General features: G+C 38.6%; 1 protein-coding gene across 7 annotated transcripts in view; it reads right to left on the bottom strand.

Annotated features, from left to right (window-relative positions):
- Positions 1-10000, bottom strand: part of MEIS1 (Meis homeobox 1) — a 137718-nt gene that overhangs the window by 7064 nt on the left and 120654 nt on the right. The window contains exon 10 of one of the 7 annotated variants that reach the window (XM_027131860.1): positions 9225-10000. This exon is cut by the window's right edge and continues 3212 nt beyond it. The exons of the other annotated variants lie outside the window; for them this stretch is intronic. The gene's annotated coding sequence lies outside the window, so the exon portion shown is untranslated. Of the gene's footprint in view, positions 1-9224 lie in introns of those variants that run through there. 7 annotated transcript variants of the gene reach the window in all.

The following is a 10000-nucleotide window of genomic DNA, read 5'->3' as shown; positions in this document are numbered from 1 at the left end:
TGACGTATTTGAGGTCACATGTTACCCAGGAGATGTTAATAATTTGCTGAATGACACAGAGCTGGCAAACGGTAGCAAACATCCCCCCCGCCACCGACAATGTTCTGACCAGAGCATGGCCACTACTGTGCTACCCATCTAGAATATTCCAGACTAAATAGGTATCTAAACATGAGCTGGCTTTGAGCCAGTCACCACTGGCAACAACCCTACTGTTGAGTCCAAGAATAAGCATGACTGAACATTTCGTAGATTTGGGGATTTTGATGACTGTGCTACTTGTGTGTAAAAACAAAGCAAAGGCTACACATAAGAAGACTCAGTAACTTGAGTTATCTATATTCCAAGCTTGCCTCCTTCACACTCATACGTTCACATTTCCGAAGACCAGTTCATGATAACCATCTCAGGTTTGAATCCATGATTGTTAAATCCATGGGATCGGAAAAATTACACGTCAGGTTTGAAAAGGGCTTTAACCATCACCTAGCTTGGTCATTGACACGAATCCCCTCTCTGATATCCCCACCAGGTAGATGGGTAACCTCTATTGGACTGTTGGGTTTTTTAAAAATTTATTTTATTCAAGTATAGTTGATTTACAATGTTGTGCTAATTTCTGCTGTAGAGCAAAGTGATTCAGTTATACACATATATACAGTCTTTTTCATATTCTTTTCCATTATGGTTTATCACAGGATATTGAATATAGTTCCCTGTGCTATACATTAGGACCTTGTTGTTTATCCATTCTATATATAATAGTTTGCATCTGCTAACCCCAACCTCCCGCTCCGTCCCTCTGCCACCTCCCCGCCCCCTTGGCCACCACCAGTCTGTTCTCTGTGTGCTGGACTCTCTCATACAGCCCTGGCCACCTCAGCAGAGAGCCCACTCCGTCTACGGACAAGGTAACCCTTAGAAGGCTCTGGCTTACCTGACCTAAAATCTTTTCACCAGGACAACTCCTTTGGGTAATTTAAAGAATTCTAATCTCACTTCTTCAGGATAGCTTTTCAAACATTTAAACTATAGCCACCATGCCGCATAGGCTTCTCCCTTCTTCGCCCTAGGTTAAACACCTGTGATTCTTAACGAGTTATTTCTCGAATGTGAGCTCTAGGATTTTGAGTCCTCTCATCCCTTGGGCCACTCTGCTCAAAATGGCGAGTCTGGCTGTGCACCTCTGCAGGTCTTCAGCGGACAACACTAAATGCGGTTACTCTAGGCCCGCTCTGGTCCCCGTGGAGAGAGCAAACACCTCACCAGAGCTTCTCAGTTAAGGGCCCACAGGTACTAGGTGCTATTTGCTTCTCTTTGGGTGGCAATGACCATTTGTTGTTATTGACAACACAGATGTAGGCCACCTATAGGATTCGTAGATGTAAAAGTGGGAATCCTTTCATTAAATAAAAATTTTAAAACCTTGAAAACCTAAGAACACCTATCACTTTATCCGAACTGCTTGACTACATTAGTAGGTATACATGGAAGTTCTTGCTTTTGCAAACTTTAATTAACAATATTTGTTTCAATATTACGGACATTATCAGTACATGTAGGACATAGTAAACTCTCAGAATGTTACTGAATTATAATTCCTATACTTATATGAAACATATTATTATCTAGGGTCATAGTGGACATCTTTATCTGAAGATAACTGAGTAAACAGCAAAATACTTTATTTTTAAAAACAACATCACCTTTTCAATCCTAAAACCATCCTAACATTTGATTCTCTTTGGTGTATTTTATGATTTTCCTTGACCATCTTAATGTATGCTCTTTGGAATCAGCTATATACAGCAAGACCATGTATTTAGATGGCTTGGGGTGAATTCAGATACAAAAACATTTTCCTTCTGGGCAAAGTAATAAAATGACATTCTTGCTCCTCCCACTATAAGTCAAACAGAGGTCAGTTCCCGCAACCCTGTATCTGTTTAAATAAACTGGTCCAGCTGTTTGTTTCTAAAATGCCCTTTGACCTTGTGTCTCATCCTCCCCGCTTCTGTGACAGAATGCTTTACTTTCCATTGTAGAAGATTCTAAATTATCAAGAATCTTCTAAACACCGAACCAAAAAAGACCTTTGGATTGTATGTAAACTTACATGAACATATTCCCTTCTTATAACACTGTCATTTCAAGAAGCATCAGTAAAATAGTTATTTTAAACTCATATGTATGAATACATAAATATATATTAGAGCTTGAACATAAGAAGAAACAGTGTTTTTTAAGAGAAATAAAAAAGAGAATGACAAAATTCCAGTTTCAAAGTACAATAAAAAATACATTCTCCAATATCCATAAAATAGTTTAAGATGAAATATACCCATGAAATACACACAATCTTTGGAATTTTCCATATTGACAAGGTCTTTTTAAAAAGCCTGTGCATTTAAAAATGTAAGAGAAAACTTTTACAATTTTACAATTGATGTCCAAACATTACAGCCCTTAAAACTCAGATGTATAATGTCAGGAATACGTGACAACAGGACAGTTTTTCTTACTCATTAAAATAGTTTCACACCTTGGTTTAATAGAATGTAGCTCAAATTTGCCATAGACTGGGCATTTTAAAAGGTAATCCTTTTAGTTAAGTATCCTTTAAGGTTGAGAAACATACTGTTTGCATTTCCATATTTCATTCCAAACATCAAGGTATATGTTTTTAAAAATCCCATTTTGCTTTGAAAACACAATCTTCTTTTGTGAAGTACTTTTTAAGAACTGGACACCCTGTAGGTGGTAGAAAACTGAATTAGAGAAAGAATTCTTAAATTTCCTTTACTCATAGAATCATGGATTAGAATTTCTTCCTGTGACCAAACTGTCTCCTTTCTCAAAACAAGAAGTTTTACAAAGGAAAGGAAGATAATGGATGGGCTTTAGAGCTTTATTCCATGTCAAAATAAACAGAGATGTATTTCTTTTTACCTAATTATTTGTTTAGGACTCAAGTCCCTTAATAAAGGGGGAGTGGGAGGTTGAAAGGGGAGCAAAACCTTCAAATATCTGAGACATGGCATCATCTAAAAACTGAATTTTATCATTTGCATTTTTAAAACAGGAATCAGACAAGGAGAATGGGAGATGAATCTTGAGTTATGCTAAAAAGAAACACAGGAAGTTTTGCTCTATTCTTTCTTGTCTTTGCCCCTAGATGTTTATTTATTATTAGATTTTTTTTTTTTCCCATTCTGCTAATTCCACCTATCTCCTTTTATTCTCGGTCTAGATCTGGTAGAACAGCTTTCTAAAGTTGACCTTTGTCCTTTAGTTTATCCTCCACTCCCTGCCCTGGTTCCCTCCCACGAAACTGGATTGTTAAATTTAGTTTTCTCTTTGTGAGAACCAGGAGGGGTGGCCAGATCATAGTGGGCATCCATTAGGACCAAACACCAGGTATATCTGCCCAGTTCCACAGGCAACTTTCCCATGTGGCTTTGCCCTTGGTCTTCCTTGTATGGTTCTCCATAATACTGACCAAAGGAAGGAAAAACTACTTGCTCACTTTCAGAAATGGAATTTTCACCTTTACTCAATTCTACTTCTCCGTGTTTACCACTTACTTAGTCACTGATGATTCAGGGGAGTCCATATTTTGTTACTTTAACATGCCACAGCCAACTCATGGAACCGCATCCAATCAAATAAAAATAAAATTCTGACAAAATGCTGTTGTTGCTAAACAATGACATGACTCTCAGTCATTCCCATAGTGCTTCTTGCCAACTAGGCATAAGTGACCAGCCAGCAGGATGGTAGGTACCCATTTAAGTATGTAGAAATGCCATTTTACAATATGTACCCTCCTTTGCCTAAGAAGCTAAAATTATTAACTATTAAGAAAAGAGTTCATTAAATAACAGGATATGGTAGTAAAAATGCTTTATAAACCTATACTATCCATTAAAGAAAGTATTAATTATAGTCATCTTGATTACTATTTAGGTATACTTAAGAATAATTACATATAGACTTTAATAATAATAAAAATTAATACCATGCATTCTTAAGTATCAATATTAGTACTGGTGATTTCTGCATGCACTATTCTTTATTCAGTTAAACATGAACAACATGCAACTGTAATACTTAATTGCTATATAATTCATTTTATTTATATTCATTGCTATAAATATTTTTATAGAATTAAGCTTTGTGAAATATCTTCAAATATAAAATTTCACATTGGAAAGTAGTTGCTGGATTCCAGAGTTTTGCTCTTTCTTTTTCCATGAATTTTCTTGATGTAGCATTTCTTTCAGCTTTATCGCAGTCACTTAAAGAAAATTATATAGCCAACATTTTTTTTTAAGTCAGCATTTTCTAATATAAGTTTAAGGCCTGTTTTATAAACAAACGTTTCAGGGAACGAGTTCTAGCTGTCTCCCACATAACACTCTCTTCTTTTAAACAAGAAATCGACTTCAAAATCTTTTGTTGGAATTCTCTATTTTAGATTTACATTTACTTATTGGATTTAATGATCTGTAACTGGCAGACTTCAGGGTCCAAGCCTTCTTCTACGCTCCCTTTCTCTGTGAAGTAAAATTTCATGAAACATGATTTTAAGACGCTCAAGAAAGTTGATTCAATCTCAGGTCAAACCTAATGAAATCATGTTTTTGGCGCTGTCTTCTAGTTTCTCAACCTCCTCCAGGATCTGACAGTTTCAGGACTGCAATACATCATCTGTGTGTCTGAGGCCGGGGGAGGTGACTGAACAGGAGGGGAGAAGGGAAGCATGTGTTTTACTCTCCATCCACTCTAGAAACATAATATTGGAATTTTGCTCAAATCACAAGAAGCCCATCAATCAGAGGTCTGAGAAGGTTCCCCTTCTCTAGAAGTGATAGGTATATTTGGCAAACTACTCTAGAAAAAAATGAAGCTAAGACAGTTGAGGACGTTAATTATATATAAAATTTCTTGCAAGCAACTAGTGAAAAAAGTCACTAATTAGTTGAGAAATATAATGCAAAGTAAAAACAAAACCCAAGTTTCATTTTGGACTTTATATGTTGAAATAACTTGCAAACACTTCATCACTTGGTTATATATTACAGGAAGTTTTCCTTGAAAGCAAACTGGAAAATGACTTCTTTTTACTCTAAAAAAAATAGAAGCTCAGCTTGCTAAATCCTTTAATCTGAACTGAATTCAAAGCAAGGGCGGCTCCCTTAGTGCAGAGTCTCTAATTCTTTTGCTACCTTCTACATCACTAAAGCCTTAGGCTCTAAACCCAGTAGAATGAATTGTAGGGCTGTCTCACTAGACCCAGCATAAGAAATACCCAGTAGTTATACGTATCTTAAGTATGCATATAAACATAGGTAACCAAATGGCATTTATAAAATATTTACTTAAATGGAACAATTTGTCAAATTTGATTTTGTATAACCTTGTAAATATTTTTTAAAATGTGGTTTACTTAAAGTATATGAAATTAAAGTGATTATTAGCACAATGATTAAGCAATAGGATAATCTAGCAAAACCTCCTTTACTAATGAAAAGCTAAAATGGGAATGATAACATCTTCAAAGAATAAATGTGTCTCTGATTTAAGCTGAACCATTATTTCATATAAATTCTCATTTTCCCATATTCACAAAATTCAATAAAATTGCATCTAACTAAACATCCCTTAAACATTACAGAATAAGTGTACAGTTATTTAAAACAAATCTTAATGTTCTGCCAATTTCCATTGTAAATACGATGACCAGGTAATTTATCATCTACACTGGGAAAATTTTGAGAGTAGAAAGAACATTATTAATAATTATGCTGGGCAACAGGCGTAAACCATGAATGTCCCATGCAGTTGGGGTGTATGGGCTACCCTACTGATCAAATATGCACCTATTTTCCCAAACAGAATTTCCCCTCAATAATTGGAATTGACCAGCCCAGCATGCATACTGTGTTAGGTGACCAGCCTAGCATGCATACCGTGTTCTAGAATCTCAGCACCATCTTGGAGTAGCTCTCAGCTCTTTCCTTCCTCTAGAATCTCTCCTTTATTTGCCTTCACTAACTAGAAACTTCCAGGCCTGGAGTCTCTACTTGTGCCAAGGGAAGATATCTCAAAATTTAGCTCGATTTTTTCTTTTCACCTGGTCACAGATTAGGTTTGACCTGAATGGAGGCCTGTGTCTATTCCTCAGAATGGTCACTGTAACTTCTGTTTCAATTAGCAATGTTCGAAACCTAAGCTCTATGTAATGTATATCAATATGTAACCTGTAGGTCCTTACATACAAATGGAACCACTTAAACTAAAAGACAAAATCTCTCAATTGATGCATATGACAAAATCTTTCAAATGAGGACAATAAAACCAACAAAATGACCTCCTCTTGGAACGTGTCAAATCTTTGAAAAATGCTTACGGTCATCGAAGTCACATTGGGGAAAGTTTGGAGAATGTACATTTCAATTCTGAGTTGCCAGCCTTTTCTTTGAACACCATTGCTCATAATTATCACAGTCAAAACACAGGCCACAGGCAGGAAGAGTGAGAGCACTGTCTGGTGGGAAGAGCGTGAGAACTGAGTAGGAAAACTGCCACTTACTGGCTCTGAGATCATAGCAGTATTTAGGTGCTGGAATTGTGAATGATCAAGTGAGTGGACGTTTTATGCAAAGTGCTTTGTAAACTGTAAAACCTAAGACAGAGGTTTGCTGGGGATAGTGTCCTTATGATTCTCAAAAATACCTAACGGTACAAAAACTTATATACAAATTCTTATGGCAGCAAAAGATGGAAACAACCCAAATGTCCGTCAACAAACAAACTAATAAAGAAAATGTGCTAGGGCTTCCCTGGTGGCGTAGTGGCTGAGAGTTCGCCTGCCGATGCAGGGGACATGGGTTCGTGCCCCGATCTGGGAAGATCCCACATGCCGTGGAGCGGCTGGGCCCGTGAGCCATGGCCGCTGAGCCTGCGTGTCTGGAGCCTGTGCTCCGCAACAGGAGAGGCCACAACACTGAGAGGCCCGTGTACCGCAAAAAAAAAAAAAAAAGAAAATGTGCTATACTCATACGATGGAACATTATTCAGCCATCAAGTTTGACACATGCTACAACGTGAATGAAACTTGAAAACATAATGCTAAGTGAAGGAAACCAGTCACAAAAGACCACAGATTTTGTGATCACATTTATGTGACATGTCCAGAATAAACCAATCTATAGAGACAGAAAATAGATGTGTGGTAGAGTTGGGGATGGATGTATGGGGAGGATGCAGGGTTTCTTTTTGAGGTGGTGAAAATGTTCTCAAACTGACTGTGGGGATGGTTGCCCATATCTGTGAATATACTTAAAACCACTGAATTGTACAATTTAAATGAGTGATTTGCGTGGTATGTGAATTATATCTCAGTAAAGCCGTTAAAAATAAATACATAACGGTGGAATGCACGAGACACCGGACCAGGCCCTCCTTGCCTCTCATTAGGGGTGTAATATTGTAAGGCCCTGAGCCTCATCTGTTAAAGGATGCACACAATCTTATCCAGGACTTGGACTCTGTCATTCTATAGCATTGTTTCTAAAATTTTAATCCGTGCTCCTTTTGATAAACTTCAAAATCTCCTATCCCTTTGTTACTTGCTATTTCAAAAGAAATAGCACGACAAAAATCAAAAGTTAATTCCCAAGACGCTTTTTTATACTACATTCACTCAGAATGATTCTGATCTGCCTTTTCTGGCCACTCTCTCCAGTCCCCACTTGGCCCTGAGGATGGGAATCCCTGCCATAACCCATTGCACTGTCCTTTCTGTAAACAGTCCTGCCAGGTAACTAGCCATGGGAGCTGAGACCTGACATCTTTGGACACATACAATTCTTTCCATTAGCTTTTCAACACCTCCTACACCCTACCCTTTCCAAGTACATATGAACTCTGACCCAAACTAGGGATCAAATAAAGTCAACTGTAGCAGATGTTCTAGTGATGCAGGCCAACAAAACCCTTCAACTAGACAACAACCCTCAAAACTACCAGTTTACACTCAAATCAGCATCCTACGGTAGAACATACTGGAAACTTAAAAGATATATATTTTTAATCATGGTGCGTTTAATTCCAACTGTCTGCAACATACTATTCTTTTTTTTTTCATAAATTTATTTATTTTATTTATTTATTTTTGGCTGCGTTGGGTCTTCATTGCTGCATGTGGGCTTTCTCTAGTTGCAGTGAGCGGGGGCTACTCTTCATTGTGGTGTGCGGGCTTCTCACTGCGGTGGCTTCTTATGTTGAGGAGCATGGGCCCTAGCTGTGCAGGCTTCAGTAGTTGTGGCACGTGAGCTCAGTAGTTGTGGCTCGCGGGCTCTAGAGCGCAGGCTCAGTAGTTGTGGCACGTGGGCTTAGTTGCTCCGTGGCAGGTGGGATCTTCCCGGACCAGGGCTCCAACCCATGTCTCCTGCACTGGCAGGCGGATTCTTAACCACTGTGCCACCAGGGAAGCCCCAATATACTATTCTTGAAAAATAGTGACCAAATCAGTAGTAAGCCAGATGTCTCCCATGACAGGAAATATGTTTTTGACCTAAGTTACATTTAGAATCCAAGACCAATAATTCCCACGGGCCTGAAAGAGTTAATGTATTTGCAAAAGGAAGTACTTTTTCCCTTCTTCAGTGATGGGATCTAATCTTGTGGCCCTTTAACCACATTGGTTAAGAGGGTAAAAGGAAAAAGGAGCTCTCAAGGGTGGGAAGAGATTAAGGTTTTTTGTTTATTTGTTATTGTTCAGGTGTCAAGAGCCCCATAGAGTTAATTATTTCCCATATTAATGGGTCAGGCTTAAAGGCCTCATAAGAATGGAGATAAAATAAGGAGGAGAATATCAAAGGCTATGAGGGCATGTAACGGGACAGCCCTGCATTTGCCAAACATCCATGTTGTTGGCGTGTTTTTTTTGTTTGTTTTTTGCTCCTTCATTTTATTTTATTTTTTAAAACATCTTTATTGGAGTATAATTGCTTTACAATGGTGTGTTAGTTTCTGCTGTATAACAAAGTGAATCAGCTATACATATACATATATCCCCATATCCCCTCCCTCTTGCGTCTCCCTCCCACCCTCCCTATCCCACCCCTCTAGGTGGTCACAAAGCACCGAGCTGATCTCCCTGTGCTATGCGGCTGCTTCCCACTAGCTATCTATTTTACATTTGGTAGTGTATATATGCCCATGTGTTGGCGTGTTTTTGTTGTTATTTTTTTAAAATGCTCTCTTTCCCCTTAAAAATTAACAAAAGAAACACAACAAAAACCTGATAATCTACACAAAGTTCCAGGCATTCACACATTGGAGCCACGCAGATCCAAGACATTTGCCCTCAGAAACACTCCCTCCCCACGCACCCCTGGCTCCTCTCCATTTTTGAGAAACTTGTCTTATTCAACAAGGAGGCAACATTTGCCCCACTTTTTACTATTTCAGGCTGCCTCTTTAATCACTCAGAAATGCTGTTTGTTTTAAGTAGGTGCAGCCTGAAGCCAGAGGGTGATGTAAGTGCGAGGGGAGAGGGGGGTCTCTGTGGGCACAGCTCCTGTGCCCCAGTGCTCAATGGTTAATCACCCAACACCAGCCCGAGCAACTGTTGACACAAAATAGGTGGAGATCAGGTCTGTGCAAGCAGAAAATACCAGAAAGGCAAACTATATGTAAACACACTTAAGACAGATTTGACAAGAATAGACCTCAACCTGACTTGCTAGGAAACTCCTCAAGCCGAAAACCTCAATGTTCTTCTCCGCTGAGGCTGTTTCCCCTGACAAAGTTTCCTTTGAGAAGAAAAAGAGTAACATTTCCAAAACTAAAATGAGTTTACAGAAGTCAGCGGAGACATGTATCCCCTTGATGCACATAGTGTGAGTTTCGAATGTGCTCCTACATGCAGAAGTTATGTAATATAATACAGTTCTTGCAGGTACCCCTGGAGCACAGCCAAACGAGAGAG

This window comes from Aethalodelphis obliquidens, unplaced genomic scaffold (genome assembly GCF_003676395.1).
Source record: "Aethalodelphis obliquidens isolate GAN/ISIS:26980383/991018 unplaced genomic scaffold, ASM367639v1 scaffold40, whole genome shotgun sequence".
NCBI lineage: Eukaryota > Metazoa > Chordata > Mammalia > Artiodactyla > Delphinidae > Aethalodelphis > Aethalodelphis obliquidens.
This window is presented reverse-complemented; position numbering and strand designations above follow the sequence as displayed.